Source organism: Aegilops tauschii, chromosome 5, assembly GCF_002575655.3.
Source record: "Aegilops tauschii subsp. strangulata cultivar AL8/78 chromosome 5, Aet v6.0, whole genome shotgun sequence".
In the NCBI taxonomy this organism is placed as follows: Eukaryota; Viridiplantae; Streptophyta; class Magnoliopsida; order Poales; family Poaceae; genus Aegilops; species Aegilops tauschii.
In genome coordinates, this window is record NC_053039.3 from 59,041,045 (window position 1) to 59,058,428 (window position 17,384).

Sequence of the window (17,384 nt, forward strand, 5' to 3'; positions counted from 1 at the left end):
TCGCGCGAGGTTCAAGAACTCAAGGCACAAGTGGCGCGGATTCCGGAGATTGTCCAAGAGCAAGTGCAACAACAACTGAGAATGACGCTCACCGCCATTGTGCCTACCTTGATTCAGGGGCTGACGACGTGGATTGCGGGCGGCCAACAGGGGCCTCCCCCGGTTCCCAGCTTCACTGCCAGCAACTCGCACAACGCGCAGGCGGCGCCATTTGTGTCTCCGGCGGAGGCGGTATTCGTGTCTCCGGCGCCGGCACGGGCATTGGAGCTTAATGCACCCGGGTGTACGCCGGCCGGCACCTCGCCAGCAAGCGGCCCCTTCGTCAGTTGCACGCCCGCCGTTGGCGGTGCCTCGACCTTAGCCGAGCTCGACAGTTTCACGGTAACTAAGCCTCTCGGTCGATGACTTCATCTCCTTGCCTTTGACTGGGCATCCCTGACGCCCTACATGTTTTTGCAGGGCGCCGCCGACGTTCCTTGCACTCTCCTGCACTTCGTGGGCGGCGAGTTGTTCGATGTCGCCAAGGGCAGAATCGTTCAACCGGGCAACCGCGTGTTCCACGGTAATACGGTGCCACCCACCTTGTATAGGGTTGAACTGGTTCGGGTGCTGCCAGGCTGCGACGAGTTGTTACCTCCGATTCGACCCGCTGGGGCCGACGAAGATGATTTGATGACCCTCAGCGCCTGCGTAAGCTGGCCCCTGCTTTGGCCAAAGAGCCAGATTCGTTTGGGGGCGGGGGACACCACCCCACAGACAAGACGCGAGTCGTGCCAGCGCCAAGCCATGGCAAGAACGCCGCAACGCTACCGGACATGCCGGACATCCCTATGGCACAGGATCCGGACATGCATATGGCACAGGATCCGGACGACGACAACAACGATGACGGTACATTTTCCAACGTCGATAAGTACTTTGCCGAACATGGGCACGGTGACGAGTTCTGCGGGCCTCCTTCTCAAGAACCCAACCCTGAAAAAGACGACCGCGATCTAGCTGGTACGGCGGAGAAACCCAATTGCAACAGGTGTCGTCTGGCGTTCAGTTCTCAGGAGACGCCTCCAGCTGCCGCCTTCACCGAGCGTCAGATAGCTGAGGTGCGAAATATTATCAGCCCCAACACGCTCAAGAAGGCGGTCTGTGAGCAGAACTCGATCCCATTACAGCAGATCAGGAAGAAAGGACGGAAACGAAAGACTAACAAGGGCGCCAGTGCGAGCCAGCCGGCACCGAGTACGATCCGTGCTCAGGACGGGCCACCTTCACCTAAGGATATCTCGAGGAGGGTGCATGTGGGGGGTAGGGCGATGCTACCGACAAATATGCTCAATGCTGCAACCGGTGCTATGCGGAGTCTGCATGACAGTGTTCTTTCTTTGGAGAAGCGGCGTCTCAGAGAGAATGATGTGGCATACCCGGTTTTCGTGGCCAAGGTGCCAGAGGGCAAGGGCTTTGTGGATAGCACCGTCGGGGGTACGATCGTCCTATGGTTTGATGACATCTTTGCTATGTTTAACCTTCATCCGCTGCACTACACCTTCGTTCGGCTGTTTTCGCTGAGTATGGAGATGCAGATCATTAGAGACAAGACCCCGGACATTGTGATAGTCGACCCCTTCTACATGCGTGCCAAGATCTTGGGCAGCGCTGGGGACCGGCAAGTCGCGAGTTCACACCTCGAAGGCGTCATTCTGGCAAACCCAGATAAGGATAACTTCCTTCTGCCTTACTTTCCCGAGTAAGTCATCCCCTAACCGCCACGTAACATATGATTTCTTAGATTTCGATCGTTCTTTTTTTCTAACATTCCGTCTTGTGTGCAGTGACACACATTGCACACTCATCCTCTTAAGCCCGAAATATTCCATGGCCACGTATTTCGACCCGGACCGTGACTCCAAGATAGACTACACAAATATCAAGAAAGTTCTTGATGATGCTCTCCCCGGCTACGCCGCATCTGGAGGCACCTTTAAGAGGCCAGCTCGTAGGTACGGCAGGCACGTGTTTACCCACAATACGACGTTCCCCTGCGTCAAGCAGCCGCCTAGCAGTCAGAAGGATGCCTACTATGCCCTCCATCACATGCGGGCGATCGTACGGGACCATAATCACCTTCTGTTACCAAATAATCTCAAAGATTGGGCCGCAAGCTTGGCGGTAATCCAGGATGCGGACATCCGACAAGAATTCTTTCATATCTAGTCGGAGTTTGTAGAAATCATCCATCAAGATGTCCTTCGTACCTCGGGGCAGTTCTACCTCAAATATCAACCGTCCAACAGTGAGATAGACACAACGCTACAAATGCAGGCTGACAACGCCCGTGACTTCATGACCATCACGACAGACGGCAGCTTCATCCACGCCCCGGTCCCATGAGTCGAGTCGAAAGTAGTGATGCTATGTGTAGTTCTGAAACATTGATTAACTCATGTTGTAATTAAATTTTAATGAACCTGTATGTCTCTTTGGTTTGGACAGTCGTTCAACTTAGATGTAATCGATGCTATTTATTAGTAGGACCATGAATCATGCTATTAATGTCTTGCTTTTCTCTTCCGATCCTTTTGTTGCGTACTTATATATTGCTTATGTATTGTCTGTTGTTTGGCTAGTGCATAGAGATGCTGTCGTATGTCGTGTACAAGGGTAAGGTTCCCGGAGTCTACGACGACTGGGAGGAGTGTCAGAGACAGGTTCACCGCTTCAGCGATAACAGTTACAAAGGGTACACCACTAGGGCGAAGGCAGAATCTAGATACGCGCGCTATCTAGCGGGAGAGAGGAGGGAGCGTTTGAGGAACCGGATGAAGACCAGTTTCATCGCGATGATGCTCATCGTGATGACCGCAGCTCTCTTCTATGTGATGGTAGTTTAGATGATCGATATCGACTTGTAATGTGAAGAAAAACTCACTACTCGCGGTATCGAGACTTGTAATGTTCTATCTTTGTTCGGTCTTTTGAATTCGGAGACTAATATGATGAATTGTATTCGGAGACTAATCTTCTATTGTATTCGATGAATCTGCTGTTGCTGTGTGGTGCTATCTATATTCTGTCCAATAATATATTTTGTAATCTATGCAAATATTAGAAAAGAAAAAAATCCCTAATATACATACTAATGGCGCATCACCCCAACGTGCGCCATTAGTATGCCAAAGGATACTAATGGCGCATCACCCCGCAGTGCGCCATTAGTATGGCAAAGCACATGGGTAAATATGGCCCCCTGGGAGGCATACTAATGGCGCACGATGGGCTATACTAATGGCGCACGGCGTGATGCGCCATTAGTATACAAGATACTAATGGCGCACCAGTGGTGCGCCATTAGTATTTAATAATAGTGGCATGGTACTAGTGGCGCACCAGTAGTGCGCCATTAGTAGGCAAAACTGGTGCGCCACTAGTAGTCCTTTTCCTAGTAGTGAAATGTCCCAAACCAAAAGTCAAACTCGGGCCTACCGATTTGATCTATCCGGTGCCACCGAGTTCACTAGACATAGCCACACTGCCAGAAACCCTAGTCACTTCGGTCTCACCGATAGGGCTCTCGATCTCACCGAGATGGGATTGCGAACTCTATGTTTCCTTTCGTAACGTTTCGGTCCAACCGAGATGAGCGATCGGTCCCACCGAGTTCGCAATGCAAACTCTCTGTTTCCCTTTCGTAACGTTTTGGTCCAACCGAAATGAGCGAATCGGTCCCACCGAGTTTGCCTGACCAACTCTCTGTTTGCCTATTACAGAAATCGGTCCTACTGAGTTTATGTGATCGGTCTCACCGAGATTACGTTATTCCCTAACCCTAATGAAATCGGTCACACTGAGTTGACATGTCGGGCCCACCGAAAAGCCTAACGTTCACATTTTGAACTAAATTGGTCTGACCGAGCTTTTGGATTCGGTCCCACCGAGTTTGGTAAATTGTGTGTAACGGTTAGATTTTGTGTGGAGGCTATATATACCCCTCCACCCTTCCTTCATTTGTAAAGGAGAGCCATCAGAACATGCCTACACTTCCAGCATACATTTTCTGCGAGAGAGCCACCTATTCATGTGTTGAGACCAAGATATTCCATTCCAACCACAAGAATCTTGATCTCTAGCCTTCCCCAAGTTGCTTTCCACCAAATCATCTTTCCAGCAAATCCAAATCTGTGAGAGAGCGTTGAGTGTTGGGGAGACTATCATTTGAAGCACAAGAGCAAGGAGTTCATCATCAACACACCATCTATTACCTTTTGGAGAGTGGTGTCTCCTAGATTGGTTAGGTGTCACTTGGGAGCCTCCGTCAAGATTGTGGAGTTGAACCAAGGAGTTTGTATGAGAAAGGAGATCGCCTAGGTTGCTTCTTCATGGAACCTTCGTGGGTGGAGCCCGCCGTGGACTCGCGCAACCGTTACCCCTCGTGGGTTGAAGTCTCCATCAAAGTGGATGTACGATAGCACCACCTATCGGAACCACGGGAAAAAATCTTCGCGTCTACATTGCGTTTGCTCCCTCCAAACTCCTCCCTTTACCTTCATATGCAAATGTTTTACATTCCGCTACTATAATCTTAGACTTGCATGTGTAGGTTGATTGCTTGACTTGTTCTAAGTTGCTAAAATCTACCAAAACTTAAAATTGGGAAAAGGCTAGATTTTTTATTTGGTCAAGTATTCTAATCACCCCCCTCTAGACATACTTTCGATCCTACAAGTGGTATCAGAGCTTTGGTCTCCATTTGCCTTGATTTCCATAGATTTTGGTGATCATAGCCTTGGTTTCACAACCTAGGAGAGTATGGCGTCTAGCAAGGGAAAATACCACCGTAGAGGTCCTTACTTTGATGGTACAAATTTTTCTAGTTGGAAGCATAAGATGAAAATGCATATTCTTGGACATAACCCCGCCGTTTGGGCTATTGTGTGTATTGGCTTGTAAGGTGAATTATTTAATGGGAGAGAACCGAACTGTGAAGCTACCGCGAAAGAGTTGAAGATGCTGCAATACAATGCTCAAGCTTGCGATGTCATCTTCAACGGATTGTGCCCTGAAGAATTCAACAAAATCAGCCGTCTTGAGAATGCAAAGGAAATTTGGGATACTTAGATTGATATGCACGAAGGTACCGACTTCGTCAAGGAATCCAAATTGGATGTGCTTCAAAGTCAACTTGACAAGTTGAAAATGAAGGATGGTGAAGGTGTCGCTGAAATGTACTCTAGGCTTGCTCTCATCACAAATGAGATTGCCAGCTTAGGAAGTGAGGAAATGACCGATAGATTCATCATCAAGAAGATCCTAAGAGCCATGGATGGAAAATATGATACCGTGTGCACATTGATCCAAATTATGCCCGATTACAAAGATCTCAAGCCAACGGAAGTCATTGGAAGAATTTTTGCTCATGAGATGTCACTCAAGGATAAGGAAGAGCTTCACAACATGTCAAGTGGTGCTTACAAAGCCTCATGTGATGCTCCTACATCATGAAGTGAGAAACAAACCTTCAATGAGGAATTGAGTCTAATGGTGAAGAACTTCAACAAGTTCTACAAAAGTAGAAGCAAGGAAAGGAGTTCCAAGTCAAGGTCCTACAATGACAAAAGATCTTCGGGTCATGAGAGTAATTGCTACAATTGCTGAAGACCCAGACACTACTCCAATGAGTGTATGGCCCCCTACAAACGAAGAGAAGATTCGCCCAAAAGGAGAAGTAGAAGAGAAGAATCACCACCAAGGGAGAGAAGGAGTAGAGATGATCGTTATGAACGAAGAACCTCTCGGAGAAGCAAGGATTCAGAAAGGAAGGACAAGTCATCAAGAAGCTACACAAAACGAAGACATCAAGCTCATGTTGGTGAATGGGTATCCGGCTCCGACTCCGACTATCACTCCGAAAGAAGTTATCACTCCGACTACGAATATACTCAAGATGAAGGTGTTGCCAGTCTAGCACTTGTGTCAACCAACTCCTATGACATATTTGACTCACCAAATGAAGGAATTGGGAGATGCTTCATGGCTAAAGGCCCAAAGGTATCACACCCTGAGTATGTTGATTTCAATAGTGATGAAGATGACTTGCTAGGTGATGATGATTTACTTGTTCACAACTCTAGTGATGAAAACTATGATGAACTTGCTATTAATCATGCTAATCAAGATAAAACGATTGATGATGCTAAGAAGGAGATTGAGCGTCTAACTAAAGAACTAAACACTCTTAAGTTAGCTCATGAAACTACCTTGGAAGATCATCGAGAACTTTTAAAGACTCATGAAAGGTTACGCTTTGAAAAGCTCAACCCTGAGCAAGAGCATGGGTTCTTAAAAGCAATCAATGATGATCTTCGCAAGAAAAGTTCTTCTTACATTGCCAAGCGTTTACTCTTGTCTACTTACTTACTCTTGTCTACTTACATGCCAGAAGTTAAATCTAGCAACAACAGCAAGAAAGATTCTTCTTCTAGTAGTAACAATAGTCATGTTAAATCCAATGTTGTTGCTTCTAGTAGTTCTCTTGATTCCATTAATGATTCTCTTAGCCAAGTTACACTTGAGCAAGAAAATAGATTATTGAAGGGAATTACAGAGAAAGGTGTTTACAAGAGCCTTGCCGGGAGTAAGCAATTTGAGGAAATTGTACGCACGCAAGGAAGGCACCAGAAGAATCAAGGTATTGGTTTTGAACGAAAGTTCAATGCCAATGGAGTTGAGTGGGAAGAAGATCAATACCCCAAGACAAAGTTTGTTCCTCAACAAGAGAAGTATGATCCTACTTGTTTCCAAGGGACACAAGCTTAAGATGATCTTCCACCACAAGACCACAAGCAAAAGGGCAAGGACAAGCTTCAAGAGGAGATTCATGCATTTGAAGAAGCTCCTAAGGCCTTGGTCAAGTGGGTTCCCACGACTACATCAAGTTCTACTACATCAAGTACGACTACAACTCCAAGGATTCCCATCAAGATGATGTGGATCCCGAAGAAGAAGAACTAGAGAGTTCTTGAGGGTGACTCCGCCAACATACTTCACTCAAATCCTTTTGCAAAGGACAAGTGCAAACAACTTCCACATCTTGCACTAGTTCAAGGAGTCACAAACCCTCTTGTTGGTAAGACAAGGGACAAGGTACCCTAATTCTTTCATGGACATCATCTATGTGTACATCACTCTATGTCTATGGATATCCTTGTTTGTTCCTTGTGGGACTAACCCGTGTAGGTATTGAAAGTGCAACTCACTCCAATGGATTGCTCCAAATGATCTACGTCAACATTGAGCATCCACATCTTCAACATCTACATGAAGTCATCATCGACAAAACCCAAGGTTAGTTCATCCCTCTTAAGGGGGGATATCACATCTAGGGGGAGCTTTACTCTAATCAATTGAGCTAAAGCAACTCTAATGGTGTGAACACAACAATGCTTTATGTAAAAGTGGCAACCCCACTTGTTCTTAAACGATGAGTATGACCTATGATCAAATGTTCTCATTTGACTCCTAAGTCAATATACTCATATATAGATGGCCTAGTCATCGCCAATTGCTTGATAGATGATAGAGTGTTTGTGCATGCTTTGTCACATATTTCATTTGCCATTTTATTGTGTGAGCATGTTGATTGCATATTTTACTCATTCGAGGACATCCATTTGTTGCTTTGATTGTTTGGCTTTTTCCTATTTTACCAAATGGATGGACAAGAATGCCTAAGAACTTCCTCTAGCTATCTATGCTTTTCTCGTCTCAAACTCTATTCATGCTACATCACAAAGTTTGATCAAGTCAGATTCGAACCACTCTGTGTGAGGAGCACTCGGAGTCCCCGATTCGTCATAGACTTAAACTTCCAAAACCTCTTTGTGCGTTTTGGTATGACCGATCCATCCACTTCTGTCACACTGAGTTCACTGAGTTGATCTAGGTTTTCAATCTCAGTGCAACCGATTTGAACTTTTCGGTCACACCGAATTGCAGTAACCGCTTGCGATTCTGCATCTCGGTGCCACCGAGTCGTTCCATTCGGTCACACTGACAGGGTCAGGATATATATACCCATGGGTGAGATTTTGGAAATTTCTTCAAAACCCTCCGTCCCGCGCGTATCCTGCCCTACCGCCTCGGGTCTCCGGATCGTCTTCTCGTCGCCAGCGACCTCTCGCCGCTGGTTTCCATCGCCTTCAACAGGATTCTGCCCCGCTGTTGTCGCCGTAGCGAACTCACCACCAAGCTAGGGTATGAGTTCGTTCTTCTGTGCTAATTCCTTACTCCGATTCTTAGCACAATCCAATGCCATGTTCTTCACCACGTATGAAGTCAATATATCAATAGAAAACTTCCCTTAGGTTGGGTTTGATTCAAAAATTTAGGGTTAGGTTTCCGCCGAACTCATCTCTGACCGACCGAGTTGTGGAAATCGGTCTCACCGATTTGGCTTAGGCCATTGCACTTGCACTTTTTGGTGTGAGCGAACGTTGCAAATCGGTGCAACCGAGTTCAACTCTGTGTGAAACCCTGGCAATCTCGGAGCCACTGAACTATGACTCGGTCTGACCGAGTTCACTAGTTTAGACACCAAAAGTTGCTTCGGTATCACCGAGTTTAACAAATCGGTAGCTCCAAAATGCTTTCTGTGGAAAATTAAAACTAAGTTTTTGACTCATCTGTTTTGCAAAAACTCTGCACTTTGTGATGCTCATCCACTATCTCATCTACATCTATTCACAGGGTCTGCTGTCAGTTTGCTTGCCAGAATGTCTGACCAGAGTGATAGCCAGAACAAATCAGATGAGCAAGTGCAAATGAGTGAGGGCACTAGTCCCTCAAGCAGCTATGATGAGGGCAGCAGGAGCACTCCCAGTAATTTTCCCAAGGCAGCCACTAGATCAAGGAAGAAGAGAACCTCATACTCTGAGGATGAGGACTATGTGGCTGTTGAGGAAGAAGTGAGCTCGAAGAAGAAAGTCCTGAAGAACGAATATGGTACTGCTGCTGCAACAAAACCCGGTTTGAACAAGAAGGCACCAGCTAAAAGAGTTCCAATGTCTAAGGCCAGATCCTCCACTGAGGAACCCTCCAAGTCAACTGGAGGAGAGGCTGCTGGTGAGGATAAGAAGAAGGAAAGAAAGAGGGGAAGATGGTGCAAAAAGGTGGACCCCATGGCAGAATTTGAAAGGCATTCTTCTGAAGAAGAAGATGAAGAGGAAGAGGATGCTGCACCAGCACCCAACTCCCAAAAGCTTATGGGGGATGCTATCAAGTCAGGGCCTGCTCCTTCTAAGCCCAAGACAGCCCCCAAAGCTGCTGCTCAAGCTCAAAAGACTTCTAAGCCCAAGAGAAGCACTAGGAACATCCCAGCTGAAGAGAAGAAGAAGGCCCTAGTGCCTGAAGTGGAAGAAGAAGATGCCGAAGCCCAAGTGCTAGGGAAACTAAAACCAAAGATTCCAGACCATAATGACACTCATCCAGTGGCAGAGGATATGAGCATCAGGAAGGATGCAAGTCTGAGACTTTGGAGACAGTCTGATCCATATGTTGTGAGAAGGAAGGCTGCTGTGCACTACAGGTTCCACACCAAAGAACAACAAGATTTCTATGAAACCATACTGTTGGACAAGAAACCCATAGTCTGTGATATGAAGCGGGTTGATTGGGAATTCATTGATGAGAATGAAGACTATTTTCCAGGAGCGCATGAAAGCTTCAAAGCTTGTGGGGTTGACAAGTTTGTGGGACAAAAGCTTACCAAATGGAATGATGAGCTCATAATGCAGCTCTATTCTACATATCATTTCTATCCAGATGGTAGAATTGTTTGGGTGTCTGAACGTACAAGGTACCAGTTAACTGTTGATGAGTGGGCCAAGTTGATAAAAGCCCCTGAAGAGCATCAGGATGATTTGGATGTCTATGCCAAGAAGAACAAAGACCACAACTCTATGGCAAACATGTACAAGGAGATCCCAGACAAAGCATTGGATACACACAAATTTGGATCTGTACATTACTTGTTGTCTGGTCTAGCTACAATCAACACAATCTTGAGGCATACTTTGTTGCCCAAATCTGGAGATCACAAGATGATCAGAGGCCATTTAATCAACTTGCTGTAGATATTAGATGCGCCTCAGAAATTCAAGGTCATGAGCCTGATTGTTGAAACAATCAAGAGGACAGCTGCAGATCAGAAGAGATCTTGTGGGTATCCTCCACACATTCAGGTGCTCATCAACTCGAAGATGGGCGCACACACTTATTTGTTGGACAAGGAGCATTTACCTTTGAGACCAGAATGTGAAGATAACACAGTTGTGATGAATGAGGATGATCCTACATCTGTGCAAGCACAAGAGAAGAGAGCAAAGGCAAAGGCTGAGAAGGCTGCAAAGATGTCAAGTGTTGAGGAGGCATCTCAAGTTTTTCTAAAGTCAAAACAAGATCAGCTAGCTTATCTGATTCAAGCAACTTTGAGGATTGAGAAGGGCTTGGACACCCTGACTCAGAATCAGGAGAGCTTGGAGAGGATCATAGAGTCTAAGTTCTATGGTCTTGATCTGAAAGTAACAGAGATACAGACAGCTGTTTAGCAGCTCCAGGAGGAAGCAGAGGAGAAGAAGGGGAAGGCTACTACAGAAGCTTTTCAGAGAGTGCCCAGAGGTCAGAGATCTACTGCAGTGCCAGTGCCTGACACTAGAGCAACTACTTCAGCCCTAGCAGCAATAGCTTCAGTGCCACCTCCAGTTGCCACTCCACCAGCTCCAACAACATCTACTGATGTCTTCATCCTTGGAGTCCTCTCTACACCACCTCCCGAAGACCAACCCTAGAGAGACGGATAGCACTATGCATTTTCAAACTTTTTGGTAACTTGTTGCCAATGGGGGAGAAAGGTATAGATCATAGGCTTTGAGAGAGAATGTTGCTAACTTGGTGTGCTCGTTTAATACTCTTTATATCTGTGTGTGAGATACTTGTATGATCATGTTGTGTTTGATCATATTCTACTTTAATGTTTGCTTGGATGATACTATCTTTTATATCCCTATATGATCATTCACTTTGCTTGGTGATGAGTGCATGTTTTAATTCCTATCATTTTGAGCGCTCCACCAAGATGTATGTGACATGGAAGAGTAACCCATGATCCTAATCGATTGTGCATTTGCATTCAAAAGCAAATTTTAAATAATGCACAAATTTAGGGGGACCTCTTACTTATCACATACTTCTCAAAGTGATGATGTATTTCAATCTTATTATCATTTCTTGAAGCTTTGATCTATATGTTGTCATCAATTACCAAAAAGGGAGAGATTGAAAGTGCAACTATCCCTGGGTGGTTTTGGTAATTACTAACAACATATAGCTCACTGAACCAATGCTCTTTAAAGATGATCATTTCAGAAAGTTCAATGATTGGCATGGCATAGATTAGGAATGTGGACCCCTCAAAATGCTAAAGACACATATTGGCTCAAGCTCAAGGCTCTACATTTTCATTTTAGTGATCCAAGATCACATTGAGTCCATAGGAAAAGCCAATACTATTAAAAGGGGATCAGGTGTTGCTTAATGGCTTGCTTGCTCAAAAAGCTTAGTGATATGCTCCAAAAGCCCTCAACCATTTTCTCATATCCACATATGTCCCAAACCAAAACTCAAATTCGGCCCTACCTATTTGATCTATGCAGCGCCACCGAGTTCACTTGACATAGCCACTGCCAGAAACCCTAGTCACTTCGGTCTCACCGATATGGGATTGCAAACTCTTTGTTTCCCTTCATAACATTTCAGTCCAACCGAGATGAGCGATCGGTCCCACCGAGTTCGCAATGCAAACTCTCTGTTTCCCTTTCGTAACGTTTTGGTCCAACCAAAATAAGCGAATTGGTCCCACTGAGTTTGCCTGACCAACTCTCTCTTTGCCTATTACAGAAATCGGTCCTACCGAGTTTATGTGATCGGTCTCACCGAGATTACGTTATGCCCTAACCCTAATGAAATTGGTCCCACCGAGTTGACATGTGGGTCCCACCGAAAAGCCTAACGTTCACATGTTGAACTAAATCGGTCTGACCTAGTTTTAGGATTTGGTCCCACCGAGTTTGGTAAATTGTGTGTAACGGTTAGATTTTGTGTGGAGGCTATATATACCCCTCCACCCTTCCTTCCTTTGTAAAGGAGAGCCATCAGAACGTGCCTACACTTCCAGCATACATTTTCTGAGAGAGAACCACCTACTCATGTGTTGAGACCAAGATATTCCATTCCAACCACAAGAATCTTGAATCTCTAGCCTTCCCCAAGTTGCTTTCCACTCAAATCATCTTTCCACCAAATCCAAATTTGTGAGAGAGAGTTGAGTGTTGGGGAGACTATCATTTGAAGCACAAGAGCAAGGAGTTCATCATCAACACACCACCTATTACCTTTTGGAGAGTGGTGTCTCCTAGATTGGTTAGGTGTCACTTGGGAGCCTCCGTCAAGATTGTGGAGTTGAACCAAGGAGTTTGTACAGGCAATGAGATCGCCTACTTTGTGAAGATCTACCCTAGTGAGGCATGTCCTTCGTGGGCAATGGCCATGCTGGGATAGACAAGGTTGCTTCTTCGTGGACCCTTCGTGGGTGGAGCCCTCCATGGACTCGCGAAACCGTTACCCTTCGTGGGTTGAAGTCTCCATCAACGTGGATGTACGATAGCACCACCTATCGGAACCGCGGGGAAAAATCTCCGTGTCTACATTGCATTTGCTCCGTACAAACTCCTCCCTTTACCTTCATATGAAAATGTTTTACATTCCGCTGCTATACTTTTAGACTTGCATCTGTAGGTTGATTGCTTGACTAGTTCTAAGTTGCTAAAATCTGCCAAAACATAAAATTGGGAAAAGGCTAGATTTTTTTATTTGGTCAAGTAGTCTAATCACCCCCCCTCTAGACATACTTTCGATCCTATAATGGCAACAATACAATACGTGTCGGTTCCCCTTCTGTCACTAGGATCGAGCACCACAAGATTGAACCCAAAGCTAAGCACATCTCCCATTGCAAGAAAAACCAATTAGTTGGCCAAACCAAATCGATAGTTCAAAGAGAGACTTGCAAAGATATCAAATCATGCATATAAGAATTCAGAGAATATTCAAATAATATTCATAGATAAGCTGATCATAAATCCACAATTCATTGGATCTTGGCAAACACACCGCAAAAGAGTATTACATCGAATAGATCTCCAAGAACATCGAGGAGAACTTTGTATTGAGAATCAAAGAGAGGGAAGAAGCCACCTAGCTACTAGCTATGGACCCGTAGGTCTGTGCTAAACAACTCACACTTCATTGGAGAGGCAATGGAGAGGCAGGACGCCAGATATGGCCCCAAGATGGGATCTCATGGCTACAGAAGGTTGCGGCGGTGGAAAAGTCGTTTCGTGGCTACCGTGGAAGTTTTTGGGATATGTGAGAATATATAGGAGGAAGATCTAGGTCAGGGGGTCACCAAGGGGCCGACAAGGTCGGGTGCGCGCCCTCCACCCTTGTGGCCGCCACATGGCTCTTCTGACTTACACTCCAAGTCTCATGGGTGTCTTCTGGTCCAAGAAAAATCATCGCGAAAGTTTTATTCCGTTTGGACTCCATTTGGTATTCCTTTTCTGCGAAACTCTAAAACAAGGAAAAAAACAGGAACTGGCACTGGGCTCTAGGTTAATAGGTTAGTCCCAAAAAACATATAAAATATCATATTAATGCATATAAAACATCCAAAATAGATAATATAATATCATGGAACAATAAAAAACTATAGATACGTTGCAGACGTATCAGCTGCGCAGCGGTTGTCAACCTCGGCATCCCAAGGGCGGACGAACTCGACGAGGGACTCGCCCCGCGCACGAATGACTGTGCATTTCTCCCGATCCTCGGTGACCTCTCAGGCGTAGTCTTTCAAGACAGACTGCTAGAAGGCCTGGTCTATGGCCGCCCTGGGAGAAATTATAGATACGTTGGAGACGTATCAGTTGCCCAGCGGTCGTCAACCTCGGCATCCCAAGGGAGGACGAACTCGACGAGGGACTCGCCCCGCGCACGAATGACTGCACATTTCTCCCGATCCTCGGTGACCTCTAAGACGTAGTCTTTCAAGACGGGCTACTAGAAGAGCTGGTCCATGGCCGCTTATAGGTCCCGCACCGCTGGGCCTCTGGATGTGCTCCAAGTATTGCACATCTAAGTCCTATGTAATTGATTTTGCGCGGAGAATTGTGAGAGTATTTTCATTTTTCTTTTTTTCCATTTTCATGTTTGATTGAGTCACTTAGATGTGCAATAACTAGGCCACCCCTAGACTAACCCATATACTACTTAAGAGAAAAGATAAACACAACAACAGATTGATAAGGAAATTCATTATTTGTTTAACTACATCAACATCAAGAGCTAGCACATTTATTCGACATGGTTCTGGAGATCCATGACTCTATGTTTGTATCATTTCAGCAACTTCCTGAGGCCTCATGGATCCACCTTGGCGTACTGGTTCGCAACAACAGTAAAACTTCCCATCATCTTCTAAGTGGCAAGGGGCGGAATTACCGCATAATTTACAACATAGCTCATCACACTTTTCCTCCGGAACTGGACCTTTGTCGCATCCTGAGAATCAGATGCACAAGTATAGGTTAATTGCCAAAATTGCATAAAGTAACTTGACAAATCTAGAAATAATGGATACGGTGATAGTAATATCCACATGTCTCATGACTGCAAAATGTACACTATGTAAAAATAGATTTTGCTGATTAGAAATAATATCATTGATGAAAGAAAAATGAACCAAGGTTGCTGGCACTTGAGAAGAGAACGGTGGCCATGAGCACTAGGGCTATGAGGCACACAACGCCAGTACTCTTGCTGATGATTGCCATGAGGGGATGTTGGAGCTTCTTTCTAATATGGATCTAGGTGGTGTTGTTGCAATGTTTACTCCTGAGCCTTGCTGGTATGCGTTTAAATAGAGGGTCCGGGTTTTAATGCATTAAATACTTTCTTAGGATAGGTTTGAATGCGTTAAATGTTTTCTCCGATTATGCTACGTATTAACTTTTGTAAATAAATACCATGTATATGGATAACTCTTGCTGACCAAGATTTGCCTGAGACATGAATTACTTTCCATAATATCACGCGTGAAGGTGGGAACCTTGTATTGAACGCAGGTTTTCCATCAACTTCGCGCCAAAGTTGCACGCAATGCTGGTTCTGGAGATAGAATTTTACTCTCTCGAGGCAGGAGATACAGTCTCTGGGTGGAAGCAAGGTAAGGCTATGGCGGTCGTCCACCAGAACGGTCATACACCACACTGATGGACACTACAAAAAAAAGACACATCCATGACATTCTATGACGATAATTGTGACAAAACCCGGTATCATCATAGATGTGCCGGGCTCCTACTTCTATGACAGAAAATGGGCTTTTCATCCTGGGCGGGCCGGAGATGCAGCTGCATGACGTTCTTTGGGCCGTCCATGATGGAAAAAATCTTGGTATAAGTGAGGGCGAGGAAAATATCGGGGAGTTCCTGGTTACGGTGGGTGGTCGGGGGCCGAGCGATGCACGTTTCTCTCGTACACGTACGCGCGTGGGTGCGATGCGTTGGGCTATAACTGAACCCGAGCGGGGCATTCGCCTACTGAACCCGAGCGATTGCACTGCAGGCTACGCGTTACTGAACCCGAGCGATCGATCGATCTGGCTGTTAACTGAACCCGATCGAGCGATTCCTTCACTGGTTCTGCTAACTGAAGCCGATCGAACCCTGTTGCCTCCTTCCCTTGATGAACAGTGAGCGTTGTTGGGAGTGTTTGGATGAATAGTTCCTGGTGGGGGCGGGGGGTTGGATGAACAGGACCCCGTGGTGTTGCCGCCGGATGAACAGGACCCTGATCGATCGAGCCAGTTGGGGGTGGATGAACAGGACCCCGTGGAGGGGTGGATGAACAGGATGACCCCGTGGAGGGCTAGATGAACAGTAGCCCATGGAGGGGTGGTTGAACAGGACCCCGTGGAGAGAGCTGGTTGAACAGTAGAAGGTAGAGGAGCGGTGGCGGCTGGATGAACAGGAGCCCGTGGATGAACAGTAGCCCGTGGAGGCTGGAGGAGGTCGACGGTGGAGATGAACAGTATCCCGTGGAGTCCCGTTTTGTGGTACACCACACACCTCCCGATGAACAGGACCCCTGTTTCGACCATAGCGCTCCAACACAAGTCTGTTTCCTCCGTTTTGCAGTACGCCACACCCCTCCTGATCAACAGAACCCCGTTTCGATCGTAGGAGGTCCAAGAGAAGTCAGTTTCCTCCATTTTGCGGTATGCCAGACCCCTCCTGATGAATAGGATCCCGTTTCGACTGTGGCCAGTCGAACACAAGGTCGTTTCCTCTGTTCTGCGGTACGCCAGACATCGGTTCGATCGGTTGTTCTAGGCAAGCCAGTTGGCTCCCGATGAACACGATGATGCAGTTTCTCCACTTCGACCCAGCCCTGTACACGAGCCCTGGCCGTATGTATGCGCGAGTAGGCATTCGAGACCCCGCCCGTATGTACATATGTGGCCGTACTTACTTTCTTGCACCCTGGTTGTACGTACGTGTACACGATATTAACTGAACTGCGTGACATGCTACGTGTGCACCTCTACTACGACACGTGCGCGCCTACACTACGACACGTGCCCTTCCTTACACGGCCACGGTTCATCGCTGGAGCCTGCAGACTGACCGACCATATGTACGTACACGTTCGCGACCAGAATGACAACGCTACGTACGCTTCGACCAGGTGGGTCCCGACGGCCAGGCACTTCCTTGCATGCGAAGATGTAGCTGGTGGGTCCCGAATCATTTTATTAGTTAAATCAAAGGTCAACTCTTGGCGCAAAATGGAAAGGGGACCAATAAACCTGTAAACATCAAAGTTCTCTCGTTTGGCCCCAACTAGAGGTCCGGTGAGATGACTATACTGCACCGGCACGGAGGGGGACGCAGCTTCATTGACTTACTGCACCTGCCTTTGGGTGTATGACACGTGGGCCCAACGGCTGGCTGGCCAACCTATCATAGAGCCAAAGGCAGGTGCAGTAGAGGGGCGAGGAGTAGATGACCAACACGCACGTGAATTCGACGCAGTCTACACTTCTCATATAAAGGCTCCCGCCAGTCCAATCTACGAAATCCAACGCACCTATGCACCCAAGGGCAAGAGTGATCACTCCAATCGCAAGATCAGTTGACTAGAAGCTAGACCCATGGAGGCGATGAGCGCGAGCATCAACCGGCTGTGCTAGATGGTCCACGACGTCGGCTTGCGGCCCG

General features: G+C 46.5%; 1 long non-coding RNA gene across 1 annotated transcript; it reads right to left on the reverse strand.

The window, feature by feature from the left end:
* Nucleotides 1–14,400: 14,400 nt before the first annotated feature.
* Nucleotides 14,401–14,973, reverse strand: LOC120963850 (uncharacterized). Its single transcript, XR_005755555.2, has 2 exons — nt 14,846–14,973; nt 14,401–14,664 (listed from the first exon to the last, which is right to left on the reverse strand). It is a non-coding gene; the product is annotated as an uncharacterized lncRNA (long non-coding RNA).
* Between the last annotated feature and the right edge of the window lie 2,411 nt (nt 14,974–17,384).